The sequence below is a fragment of the Lissotriton vulgaris genome, chromosome 2_1 (assembly GCF_964263255.1).
Source record: "Lissotriton vulgaris chromosome 2_1, aLisVul1.2, whole genome shotgun sequence".
Classification (NCBI taxonomy): Eukaryota; Metazoa; Chordata; class Amphibia; order Caudata; family Salamandridae; genus Lissotriton; species Lissotriton vulgaris.
The window spans coordinates 1261366953-1261381242 of NC_141687.1; the positions used below are offsets into that span (position 1 = coordinate 1261366953).

A 14290-nucleotide genomic window follows, 5' to 3' on the forward strand; every position below is an offset into this window, starting at 1 on the left:
ATCGGCTCGCAAAGGGTCAGATTCTGAGAATCTGGCCCTTTGCGAGCGCTATTTTTGCATTTGGGATTCATCATCCCAAATGCAAAAATCGTTAATTGCCAATTCGCTAAATTGCGAGGAATTACATTTAAGGAATCTCTATTTAAGATTCCTTAAATGCAATTCATCAATCATTTTTAAATTGCTAATACGCAATTTCGGGCCGCTATTTACCGAGAGGTCAGACCTCTCGGTAAATAGCAAAAACTTAGAAAAATGCTTTTAAAAGCATTTTTCTAAGTTGCATGTTGCACACACACGTGTCCTTTGGACATGTGTGTGCGCAACACCTTTTTCAATTTGCATTTAAGGGGTGCTACAGGGTGTCCGTTGGACACCCCTGGCACCCTTTAAATCGCTATCTTATTTGCGAGTAGCAAATTGCTAATCGCAAATAAGGAATACTCCCCATTCATTCCTATGGGCCTTTTGGCCCGTAGGAATGAATGGGGAGTTATTCCTTATTTGCGATTAGCAATTTGCTACTCGCAAATAAGGATTGTGTAGGAATCGCTATTTATTTAGCAATTCCTACATGAATCCCGTTTTGCAAGTCCTTAATAGCGATTCCTTATGAATCGCTATTAGGGGCTCGCAAAACGGGAGATTGATGAATCAGGCTGTTGGTAGTTTATCAAAATGTTTTTTTTCCTGCTTTCTCTTTTTTATGAACATTGTATTTTGAAAGTAAAGTATTATCAAACTTGCTTTTAAGCTTTTGCAATTATTTGCGTCAAATAAATGCATTCAAATAATGAACCATAAATACAGGTTTGAACAGTATTAACATATGGGCATACATATTACGTTAACTACAGACAGTGCCCTTCTCTGACCCATTATGTGGTACTGCTAACTGTCAGCCATAGGGTTTGTGCTGCTGGGAGTTGGGCCTACTTGTGCCAAGGACACAATACGCATGAAAACTTGTTGACCTTGACCTCAAACAATATGTGCTGTGCGTCGCGCTATAGGTATTACACATCCTTGACGGTGCATAGTCAGCTTTCAAATAAAGTGTACGCAACTCAGAAAATAATCTTACCATAAAGTTTTCTGTATAAGTTGCTGAAGCTTTTTGGTTGAAGACACCACAATAATAGACTGTAAATGTAAAAAAGATGTATATTAGGGAATCACAATAGCAATGCTAACCATTGAAAAGGTAGTTTACAAAATAAATGTTATCCTTGAAATCCTCTTTGGTATTTATAAGTATTTTAAAGAAGTTGCATCAAGCAAAAAAACGGCGGCAAACGGGCAGATTCTCTGAATCTTTCTATTTGTGACCGGTATTTTTGCATTTGGGATGCATCATCCCAAATGCAAAAATCGCAATTAAGGAATCTCTAAATTGAGATTCCTTAAATTGTGATTGCATTAAGCAGCCACGGTAAATAAAACAAATGTCATTACCAAATGTGATGCAGCGCGGGCAACTAAATTAGTTTTATTTATTTTCTTCGGTACTTACTTGACATCGTCCATATCCCACATTTTACAACCCCCCACCCTGCCCCTCCTCTGCCTGACGTCACCGCCCGGTGTAACGCCCGGCACAAGCCATGGCTGCTGACGTCACCGCCTGGCGTAACGTCCTGCACGAGCTGTGGCTGCCAGTTACATTCGTTTAGACTTACAAGTATTCGAAAACTAATACAGGCATGGGAGTGTCACCTGACGCAGTAATAAATATTACAAATAATGGGAGAATTAGGAGGAAGCAAATACGATGAACCAGAAAGCATATATTCCAGGAATATAAAGCAAAGCAGTGTTGGGAGGGCCACGTGATGGATAGAAAGAAATTTGTGCGCAATAACTCTCTGTTCACAATTTCTTGGTTAGCAAGAAAAGCCACTTTATTAAGACAGGTGCAAATTAACTTCTAATCAAACATCTTGCAATTCATTATTTAATAAACCAAAAATTCCTTCAACTTATCTTAGCATCCTTATGAAAGATGAAACCCACACCAAGTTAACCCAAACAAACTTAGGAGCATCTGACTCTTGTTGATACCCCCTGCTTTCCTTTAACTGCCCTTTAAGGATGGACCAACCCGCTCCAGGCTGCCCACCCCCCAGAAAAAGCACCTACCACCTAAAATTGCACCTAGACCTGTTTTAGCGTGGCAACCAGGAATAAACAGTTTTGGCAGTACCCAAAGCACAATAAAACAACAAACAAATAGGACCTGAAAAAGGAAGAGGGTGGGTGGTGCAAAGACAACCTTCGCCACCCGCCACCCCCAGCAGAGCTCCTTTTCCCGCCCTTTCTACCCCTATTTATCCCTTTTCCCTTCTGCTCCAACTAGCTAATCACCGCCCCTTGCACCTGTGGCCAGTTCCCTTGCGCGAACCAATCCAAGGCAGAGAGCGGCTCGCGCGCGGCTCACCCTGGGTCCTCCCTTATACTATGTACATAGAAAATCATTGAGGGGTAGGAGGGGCATATGAGGCAGAAAAGAATACCATCATGAACATACAATAAAAAGAACACATTGTAAAGCATGTGACACACTTCAAAAATAGGATACAGAAATTCATGGAAGCTCAATTTATAAAAAAAAGGCGTAGGAGTGCTCCGTAAGACAGAAGGAAATTTTAGGATCAACAAAGGAAGATCAATAAGAATAGAGGCCTGGGACCAGGGCCGGACTGGTACCAAAACCGGCCCTGGCAAAGTGCTCAGCCGCCCCCGACACCCTCCTCCGGGAGGAGGGGAGTTGGGGGTGCGATCGAGCTCTTTAGTGGGGCCAGTTTTCGGCCGATTTTGTTACAGATCCGATTTTGCAGTTATGCTCCAAAAATGGCCCTGTAACAAAATCTGCCCCCAGGGGCCCAAAACCGACCCCCACTCTTGCGGCGTATTGGGGTATTGCCTGTGCCCGCCACAGCCAGTCCGGGCCTGCCTCGGACGGCCTCGTGAAGCAGAAAAAATAATATCATGATGGACCCACAATTAATAACAATAGAGGCCTTAGCACATGGCATAGTACAGAAATACGACACAGACATTTATGGACTCATAATTTATAAAATTAGAGGTGTATAGGGCCTCATGATGCAGATAGAAACTTTTATACTATGTGCATACAATTTTAAACCATTAAGGGGTAGGAGAGCCATATGTTGGAGAAAAATATTGCATCATGCATATACAATTTACAGCGGAGTCTGATGTTGTGATGGTTTCTCTTATCTTTGCTTCTGTCATCTTTTGTCGTGTCTTCAAAGGCTGCGGTTTAGCTGGGTCTGGGGTGTTTTGGCTGCGGGCACCACCGCCTCCGCGCCTATGGTATTGTGGCTGGGCGGCAGCGGCAGTGACACCACGTCGAGTGTCAGGAGTCTTCCTCCGCTCGAGCTGTGAGTTTGTAGTAAAATCGATGACGACACTCTGTCTGTCACCACAGCACAGGCAGGCAAAAGAGAGCGTGCTCACGTCAGTGTTCGTATTATATGGGAACTGCTGGGGTTGAGCAAACCAAGCCCAGGAGCATCATTGGTAGCATTTTCACGGTCTATAAGAATGATAGCCTTGGGGGACATCACATTGGCTAATGTATTGGTTTCCAGGCTTAGTGATAGCAAGCATGCTAGGTGGTGGCATGTGGGGAGTGTGGGTGGACGTGGACCGCGCATGTGCAAGTGTGAGTGTGTGCACCAACAAATAACAACAGAGAGAGATGGGGGCGGTGTTATCATGTGCGCAGAGGCAGGCCCAGAATCGGATCTCCAAAGAGTGACTACTTCTAATCATTCTCGTTAGCGCGCCCTGTGCTCTGATTTGTCACTGAGAGGGTGATCGCACCATACATGTACTGCTAATGATAGTCAGCGTGTACCCGCGCATACAGTATGAATATGGTTTGACGTTACGCGTCGCATCAAAGGTTAAATGTGACGTCATGAACGGCGCCCTGTACGCGAAAGGCACCAATGTTTCTACATGGTTAAAAACATATATTTATATATTTAATGTACATACTAAGGGAAGATATTATTTGGGATAACTATGAACAACTTTTTTACAGTTTTAACAATCATATATTGCTTTTAAAAACAATTACACAAATCGCGGTAGAACATCATGTGTACTGGTATCGAAACAGCTGCGTAAGCACATCATAAGCGTACGTAAAGTCATGCGTCTTTAAAAGGGGAGATTTGATTGGTTCATAAGTTTTCCTATCGTAACTGCTGAAAGTTCCGTCCCATTATAATCATTCAACTTTGACTTTCCAAGAAGAATCATTTCTTCTGACAATTTTTTCGAATAGGACGATCATTATAAGAGCAATGGGCTCATCTTCCAGCAGTTCTTCAGAGGGAGGTTTTATTCCTAAAGAACCTACAAAGAAGAGGAAAGAAGCTCTAATTTGGCAATTTTTTACTTTTCCTGAAGGGCAAAAAATGATTAATGCTCCAAAATTAACCTGTAAAATTTGCCAAACAACTCTTTCAAGGGGTGATCCATCTAAAAAATACTCCTTTGGCACAGCAAATATGGTGGAACATATGAAGAACTTGCACCCCAATAACTTTGCTTGAGATGCAGGAGGTTGCAGGAGAACCCACCTGCTTCTGCACCAAGCACATCAACTACTGCAGCAGAATATTCAGCCAGCAGTCCACTCTCACAAATTGATCCTGATTTTGCTGACGTTAAAATTGTAGGCATTCATTGCGATAGACTTTTATGTTATAGAGAGCAGTCTATTGATCTGATGAAACGCAGGATGCAGGAGCATCGCTGTCCTCAACATTAGTTTTTTGGTGTTTTTCATTCTTTTGTTCCTGTTTGATACTTTTTGGGTTCCAGTTCAATTTTTTTTAGTTTAAAAACTTGTTGACAAAACACAAAAAAAATTGAAAAGTAAAATAGAAACAAAAAAACAGTTCTTTTTAGAACTACCTTCACTGGTCAAAGAAAGAACTATATTTTAATGTTAGTGTGCATAGGTTTGTCAGAATGAATGTGTAGTTTATAAATGAATGAATGAATATATTACTAGTGTATGGAGAATGTGAAAATGCAGAACTATAAGTAAGTGCTACAGCATAAATCTATAAAGTGTTTACCTATAGTATACTGTAGTATGTCTGAAGCACTTGAATGTAACATATGTACATAAATATGTTAAGAGTCTGTGCTTCAATTTGCGCTGCTGGTTAAACTAACTGGGTGAATTTGTATGTGTGAGGGGCGGACATACAATCCTCTTGTGTCTCTTTTACACAGCCATTGCATCACTTTTGTGACACAGCGGTGGTGCAAAAGATATGCCATGGTGTGTTGTATTAATAATGTGATGCATCTGGAGAGTGCATTACATTGTAAAGCCCTGCGCCAGAAGGAGGCTTTCCTGTGCAAGAGGGGGTGCAGCAACGCCTCCTAAAAGTGACTGAGTGAAATGTATAACATGTCATTCAGTTACTTTTGATCGTATGCTGCGTCAATACCTTGCATATGCTTGAAGCAGGTGTAAGGATTGATACAGCAGTTTGAGCAGTAAGAAATGAGTGTAAAAAGAAAGACATAAAATTAATACATTTATGAATTATTATTTAAAAACCTTTGAAATTCACTGAAAAAAACATAGGTTTCAGGTACGTTATAGTTAGGAATTATTTTTTAAAAAACCTTGGAGGGCGTGGCCAAGATGGCCGGCTGAGAGGCGCTCTTGCCATGAGCTCCCGAGTCCCCAGTGACCCTGCGCCGCCTTGAACCACCGATCTCTCCCGGATCGAGCGGATAAAACGCCCAGAGAAGTCGACGGTGCAGTGGAGCAGCCCGAAGCCTCCGGTGACCTTGCTGCAGCGCCGGAGCCGTCCCAAAGACGAGGGCCGGCCGCAGTGTCGACGAAGCTCCGAAGAGCCGCCAGCCATGAACCAAAGGAGGTCCAGTAGGGGGTTTCGGAGACACAGCGTGACCCGGCAGCCCACAGTCGCTCCTATTGCAGGCCTCCGGCGAGGTCCAGGCGCAGAAGCGCCCAGCGGAACGGAGGCGAGCCACCCGGAGTGCGACGGGGGCGGAGCTGGCAGGAGGCAGCTACGCCAGACCGGGGATCAGGTAGGCCGTGAGGCCTGTGTCGTTGGGGCTGCCCCCGGACCCCCGCCCTGAGTTCCGGCTGGCCAGCAGTGGATGAGTGGTGGCGGAGAGGAGTCCAGAAGTGCCCCACTTCCCACATCCGTGGGGTCTGACCCTCGTCCGTCCCCACCTTGTGAGTGAACTTCCATACCGGTCCTGTGGCGCGAAGTAGGCGAGCGAACCCAAGGCCCGAGTTGGAGGTGGGCCCCTACCTTCTCACCCCCCCCACTTGGAATTGGGGACAAGTTGTTGGGATGGAGGACACCTGAAGAGGCCCTGGAAGACGCAGACCACCCCTGGGCACGGCAGAGACCAGTACGGTGATTGCGGTGATGAGCAGTGACCGGAAGGGGGACCAGCTTGTGGCGCCTTTCGCTGTAGCTCGAAGGGGTGCAGTCCCGATCCCGACAGAAGTGAAGTAACATCGGCCCGGGGTGGAGGTTGGTGCCCTAACTCCGTAGTGGCTGGCCCTCGGAGGAGACGCAGATTACCCCATTGTCGCTGCGACGAACCACTTATTCCAGCCATGTGACGCAGCTGGAGGGACCTGAAATTGAAGGCTACCAGCCGGGCCCTTACTTGAATCGGCGCCCTCGAGGCCCAGAAAACCGCCGGTAGGCCTTGCACAGAGGAGCGCCACCCATGGGGAGGCTGCTGTGTGGGTCTTGACCCCTACACCATCATATCGCGCAGAACTTTGTAAGTGCCTCCCCTCTTGCAATGCGTCCCCACCTCCACGATGTCGAACGCCAGAGGGGGAAAGAAGGGAGACCAGACTTTGACTGAAATGCTGAGCAGGGGCGCCCGAGACAGGACAGAAGTCAACCAGCCCTGAGCCCCCCGACCAGCTCTCGAGGTGCGGAGGGAGTGGAGCCTCCGGTAACCAGATATTTCCTGGAATCACTGTTCAGCTCTCTTAGGGAGGACTTCCAGACGCTGAAGCAAGAGGTGGCCGGGGCGGTCCGAGAAGTCCAGAGAGAGGTTCACTCCCTGGGGGTAAGAGTGAAAACTGTAGAGGAAGCTGGTCACTCCCGAGATGAGGAGATCACACACCTACAGCAGGAGGTCCTGAGGCTCAGGGATCAGCAGATCGACCTCCAGACCCATGCCGAGGACCTTGAAAACAGGTCTAGGCGCAATAACATCCGGGTCCGTGGCGTTCCATCTAGAGAAGAGGGAGAGGATGTGGCCGCCTACCTGAGGGACCTATTTCGCGAAATACTGGGCGAAGCTGGAGATTTCCCTGTCCGACTTGACAGAGCACACAGGGTGGGCCTACCACGACGGACCTCGGCACCACCGCCGGACATTCTGGCCTTTCTGCCGGACTTTCCTCTGAAGGAACGGATTATCCGGGAGGCCCAGCGACAACACCCCCTATGTTTCCGAGGCCATCAAGTGGCCCTGTATCAGGACTTGTCAACAATAACGCTAGAAAAACGTAAGGCCTTCAAAATAGCTATGGACTTTTTTAAGAGAACATGAGACGCAGTACTCTTGGGGCCATCCCTTTCAGCTCATCTTCCGGTGGAATAGGACTCTGCACCAGCTCCGATCCCTCCAAGACGTTTGCGGGGTGCTGGGAATTACCGCAATGGATGAAGACACTCCAACGCCTCGTCGTAGACGCAGCACAAGGGACGGCTGGCAGTCGATCAGGGAACAGCGATCCCCACCTCCGCCCACGAGACCCGACTCACCTACAGTCCAGGCAGAAATGACCAGCGCCATACAGGAGGCGTCCAGAAACACGTCGACTGGTAATGTGGCCTTGACGGCTTGAACGTACTCCGGGGGGAGATTACAGTAGACCAAGCAAAGAGAAACGGAACCTCTAGGTAGGCCTATATTTCTTTCAACAATGGATATATCCTAATAATTAGTAAAGAGATGCCAAAGAAAGATCCTTAAGGTATTATTCAAACATGAAACATTTTTATTTAGACTGTTTTGTCATTTTTTTGTTATAAGAAGTTGATTTTAAAGACTCATATATATAAATACATTTCATTGTCACTGTGCTAATTAACATTTATACATGTGTTTGGTGGTAATCCAATCATTTCAAAATGCCCTCTGGTGACAATTGATCCTATAGATCAGGGACAGCAGATTCACTCATACATCACACAACACTCAATCTAAACAAAGAATACAGTGCATACCTAACAATATATACAATTCGGCAAAACTATACAAGACATGGACTAATACAGGTGGTAGCGCTTAGGTGTACTTGAGGGGGAACGATTAAGAACCTAGATGGAATGGTTCTAATGGTTATGATGTGATTGACCAAATCGTATCCAGGGCAAAGATGTTGAGCCGACGTACGTTTCGGTGAAAATCACCTTCCTCAGGGCCAAGGACAGAAAACTAACAGACAAGTGATACAAATATCTTAAAAATGTGAGGGCAACACACAAAATTCTGAAACACAAAAAGATAAAAAACATTTCAGTATCATAATCTCTTTTGATTTTTACACTTTTTTACATCTTAGTTTTGTTCTATGGCATCATATATATACACATTAGGCTATTTAGTAGTTTAAAAATATTAATACAAGCTCATAGTTAGCTACACATCTTGCTAAGTAAGGACTTAGTAGACCAAAGAACGTTATAAGTCCACAAAGGGAGGAAGTAGAAAAGCCAAGATCCAAAGGTATGAGCCCAGTAGGTCTAAATCACCTTGAATAGTGACTAATAAAGTGCCAAGAGCATGCAGTGCCTTTAAAGTTCTGTGTCAGTGTGCTGTAATCGTATTTTATGAAAGAATGTGTATAGGGTTTACCTATGATTTAGAAAATCTACTGAAGTAGATGTTGGGGATCCTGGCAGGATTCTTTGAAGCAGGTACTACAAGGTTAGAGTACAGAGAGTTACTTAGATATACTGTTGCAGAAAGATTAATTATGCTGCTGGTATTGTATTGGCCAAATACCTCAAAAGGGGGCAGATGTCTTTGTATTTCTTTATTGTTAGAACCACCCGGGGAACTTCTCTGAGCAGAGGAGTAATTTCTGTGTAAATACATACAAATATGAGGGTAAGCGATAAGCTAACTGGGCTCAAAATAAAAAAAAATTTGGCTGTCAGTAGCTATGTTACCTGTTAGCTTGTACACGGTGGGTTGACAGTAGTAGCTTGAATTATTTGAGTTAGGGCGCCATAATCTATATAGTGAGAATAATTGGACATATAGATGTCGCTTTTGAAAAATGTTGACTGAAAAGCGGTACACGTAATGTTAGCAGGAACCTTTTAATGGTTAAAAGCTGCTATAAAATAAAGAGACTTAGATATTGTAGAGAAAGGAAAAGCGTTATTTATGGTGGTTTCCGTTTTTCAGAGTCAAGTTATTTGGTTAAACTATAGCTTTATTTAGTTAATGCTCCATGCAGCAGGAAAGCACCTGAACGATTTAAACAGGAAATATACGTGCTAATGGAGCGGGTTACGCTCTAAATGAAACAACATCACATTAGTATAGATTATATCTATTGCTCATTATGTTAGTGCGGCATGTAATGTACTCAATAGAGATAATGGGCGGATAGTCGTACCTTTTAATTAGCGCTTGATTTCCTTTCTAATGCGCATTTTAGTGGTAACTTGCTTCCTCTCGGTAACGCTGGAGAGAAACCGTGTCTAGGATGAAAGAACAACTCGGTCAGGGGTGTGTGCGTGCTGCGCCAGCAGAACTTGAGAACGGGAAAGTGATTTAAACGCAACGGATGAAGACACTCCAACGCCTCGTCGTAGACGCAGCACAAGGGACGGCTGGCAGTGGATCAGGGAACAGCGATCCCCATCTCCGCCCACGAGACCCGACTCACCTACAGTCCAGGCAGAAATGACCAGCGCCATACAGGAGGCGTCCAGAAACACGTCGACTGGTAATGTGGCCTTGGCGGCTTGAACGTACTCCGGGGGGAGATTACAGTAGACTCATCTTCATTGCAGGTGTGAGGGTTCTGGGGATGAGGGGTGGCGGGAGGGAAGGGGTTGTGGCTGGACGTCCACTTACATAACTTTCCACGGACTTGTCTGTTAAGGACCAGACTGGGACAATGGAGTTCTTTGAACGGTTGGGTTTGAAGGGGGTGGGTGTGGGAGTTGATCTGGGGGGTTTGGTGTTCGGGATTTGCACAGAAGAGGGGGTGGTGGGGTGGAGTTGGGTTGGAAGGGGGAAGTTCTTAGAGTGGGGGGGAGGGAAACGGGGACCGTACTGTGCTGTAGTACCATTTGCTTTCACCGCATGCCACTTTCACACATTGTTGACCTTGAGGCTTCCCCTACAGGGCTGAGCCCGCCTCGCTAAGCACTGCCTGTATCCTCCTCATTGATGGCCCTTAAGATTGTAACCGTAAACGTGAAGGGGCTGAATAACCCAGTCAAACGAAAGGCAGTATTGTCCCTGCTTGATGATACCCAGGCAGACATTTGTCTCCTACAGTAGACCCACCTCCTAGCCACAGACTGTCACAGACTGCCGACACCAAAATTCCCCTCGCAGTTCTTCTCCTCCAATAACTCCAAAACAGCAGGGGTTGCAATTATGGTGTCTAGGAAGTTTAAAGGGGAGATTCTGCATAAGGTGGCTGAACAGAGAGGGAGGCTCCTAGCTTACAGGGTCAAAGTTAGAGGTCTGGTGTTCACTATAGGCTCGATCTATAGCCCCAACGACCATCAGGAACAGTTTCTGCACAAGGCCCTGGAGGAGGTGGCGACCACTCCGGATAGGCATATTGTTCTTGGGGGAGACCTACAGTCAGGGGAATTCTCGCAATTGACCAGGTCCCACTTGGAAGATCTTGATCTACATGATCTGTGGCGACTCCTCCACCCTACGACCCGGGCCTATTCATACTACTCACACGCCCATAAATCCTACGCGAGGCTGGATCATCTCCTGGTGACGGGTCCGGTCTGCGAGCTAGCCACGGCCTCTGATGTAGGAGTCCTTTCCATATCAGATCATGTCCCGGTGGTGGGCACTTTCCGCCTGCCCCCTGTATCTCCCTCACGAGGGGTCTGGCGTCTCAGGGACACCCTACTACACAAGCAGTCAGTAGTAAAATGTATACGCGACTCGATTGCTGAATACCGACGACACAACGATAATAACAACACCACTCGCGCTACGCAATGGGCCGCCTTGAAGGCGGTACTCCGCGGCGAGTTTATCTCGGTCTCCTCAGCGGAGAATAAGGAACGACAGCTAAAACGGGATGAACTTACGAGCAAGGTGAGGGAGCTGGAACAGGTGCACCAAAGAACAGGGGCCCCCCGAGTCTGGAGGCAACTTAAAGCTGCTCGGAAACTCCTGTCCGCACTAGACATGCATAGAGCGGAATACGAGGTGCTACGCCTGAAACACACGTACTACACTGGCGGTGACAGGTGTGGCCGGCTCCTTGCAAATAAACTTTGCATACAGCACCAAACACCGGGTGAAAGAGCTGTCGGTTCCCGGCGGGGGAACGGCCACAGAGGATGACCAGATTGCGGACGGCTTCCGTCGGTATTACGCCGATCTCTACACGGGTGTGCCCCCCTCGGCGCAAGCCGAGGCTGACTATCTGGAATAGGTCGATCTCCCCTCCCTTACCTCGGAACAAGCCCAGCACTTGGAACGGGAGAACAGGATCGAAGGGGTGATCACAGCTATTTCCCGACTCAAACATGGGAAGGCCCCGGGACCTGATGGGTACACCCCTCTCTTCTACAAAACATTCTGCCAAGACTTGGCGCCGCTGTTGACACGCCTCCTCAATTCGTTCTCTGAGCCGGGGGCTATCCCTCCGGACTTACTCCAGGCGACAGTGTCGGTGATCCCCAAGCCGGGCAAGGACCGGACTGAGTGCAGCTCCTACCGACCGATCTCGCTCCTGAACATGGACCTCAAGCTGTACACCGGGGTCCTCGTGGCACGTCTGGCACTCCACCTGCCGGGGCTGGTGGACCCGGATCAAGCGGGGTTTGTTCCCGGTAGGCAGACGGTCGACAATACCAAACGGGTAGTCCATATACTGGAGAAGGCCTCCCGGTTCCCCGGAGAACGTATGCTTCTCTCCATAGATGCGGAGAAAGCGTTTGATCGGGTGCACTGGCCCTACCTAGAGAAGGTGCTGTGTAAGCTGGGTGTGGGGGAGAGGTTTCGACACCTGATATTCAACTGCTATAGATTCCCGTCTGCAGTGGTGAGAGTGAATGGTTGCAGCTTCCGAAAGTTCGTGATAGAGAGGGACACCAGACAAGGTTGCCCGCTGTCACCGCTCCTCTTCGCCCTCTATATGGAGCCATTTGCTCAGAGGATTCATCAGAACCCTGAAGTGACGGGCATCCGAATTGGGGAGTTTGTTCACACCCTCAGTCTCTACGCAGACAATGTGATCTTGACACTTGATGATCCTAGAAAGTCGCTCCCTGCTTGCATCGCCGAGTTGGAAACCTTCGCCACGGTGGCGGGCTTTAAAGTGAACTTGGGGAAATCGGCAGCCCTTGATATCTCGCTCTCTACCACCACGAGAACTGAACTACAGAGACTCTTCCCCCTGAGCTGGTCTGGGGATCTGGTGCCCTATCTGGGCATCCTTCTGGCGCCCTCTATTCCTGCCATGGTAACAGCCAATTACACGGCCTCAGTCAAGAAAATCAAGGAAGAATTGACCCGCTGGGACAAAGGAATGCTATCGCTGCTGGGCAGAATAGCCGCAGTGAAAATGACCCTCCTACCGCAAGTCCTATATCTCTTTCGGCCCTCCCGCTTCAGCCCCCTAAGGGGTGGATTAGACAGGCCCAGATGGATATCGCACGCTTCGTATGGCAGGGCCGCAAACCCAGGCTCAAGAGAGCCTTGTCCACGCTGGTGCCTGAGTCCGGGGGGATCGGTATACCGGACCTGCACAAATATTTTCAGGCGGCGCAACTAAGATATCTGATGGAGTGGAGCAGGTGGGAATCTGACAAACATTGGTTATTCCAGGATCAGGCGGTGGCGGGCAGAACGCTACAGGAGGTGCCCTTCCTACGCAGATCCCATCGCCCTCCCAACCTTTATGCGTCCTTCGTCACGCGGGTCCCACTTCAGCTGTGGGGTGCCGTGAACAGTAAACATGAACTCACTACCTTTCCATCTCCGTTTACGCCGATAGTTGAGAACCCAGACTTCAGCCCCGGTATGGAGCCCGGAGCTTTCGCGCTCTGGCGAGTGGCTCGGTGCTCTGCACTATTTCACATGTATGGCCTGGAGGGCGCCACACCCTTCCAGGACCTTCGACGGGAGTTCAACCTGCCTGAGACGGAGCGCATGAGATACATGCAGGCGCGTCACTGGGCACTCCAACCGCAGGTGCGCGACCTGGCAGACCGAAAGCTCATGCCTTATGAGCGATGGCTGGTGACGCGTTCCTCAGACGCCAAGCTCATCTCAGATCTCTATAAGCTCCTGCAGCCCCCCCTTTCCACATCTACAATCCCGGGAGGGAGTGCTGGGAACGGGAGCTGGGAAGGCCGCTGAGCCACACTGACTGGGATCACATTTCCTACCGGGCACGACACTCCGCTTATCACACTGGGCTCACTGAAACGTTTACCAAGCTCTCCACCTACTGGTATTACACTCCCGAAAGATTGCATGAAATGAATCATAACATTCCACAGACCTGTTGGCGAGACTGTGGACAGATTGGCAGACTTACTCATGTCCTATGGGAATGCCCTTTATTGAGTCCCTATTGGGAGGAGGTGTTGGAGGAGGTAGACCGATGCTTCGAAATTGAATTGCCCCGCTTCCCTGCCTATGTCCTGCTAGGTTTGCCCAACGGCCTGATGTATCCCCTGAGATCTAAGAAATGTAGACAGATAGTGATCGCATTGGGCTCGGCGATCCAGAATATACTCATTCACTGGCATACTACCATGCTTCCCACTGCTGTTGGTTGGCTACACAGGTTGTGGCATGTCCTGGGAATGGAAAATATGTCCCTTATGGTGGCGGGAGAGGTGGACACATTTGAGGAGTTGTGGTTGCCATTCCATACTTTGTTACAATCAGAATTCAGGGAAATTACCTGTCCCAGATACCTCAGACTGCTAGGGCTGACATCCCCGGCAGCCCCGTCCACATGAAATACTCAGGAAGAAAGTAA

The 14290-nt window shown here is 48.0% G+C and overlaps 1 long non-coding RNA gene across 1 annotated transcript; it reads right to left on the minus strand.

Moving 5' to 3' along the window:
- Positions 1-8928: 8928 nt before the first annotated feature.
- On the minus strand, positions 8929-9514 carry LOC147732475 (uncharacterized). The gene is made up of 3 exons (XR_015308664.1): positions 9246-9514; positions 9079-9157; positions 8929-8993 (listed from the first exon to the last, which is right to left on the minus strand). It is a non-coding gene; the product is annotated as an uncharacterized LOC147732475 (long non-coding RNA).
- Positions 9515-14290: the final 4776 nt, after the last annotated feature.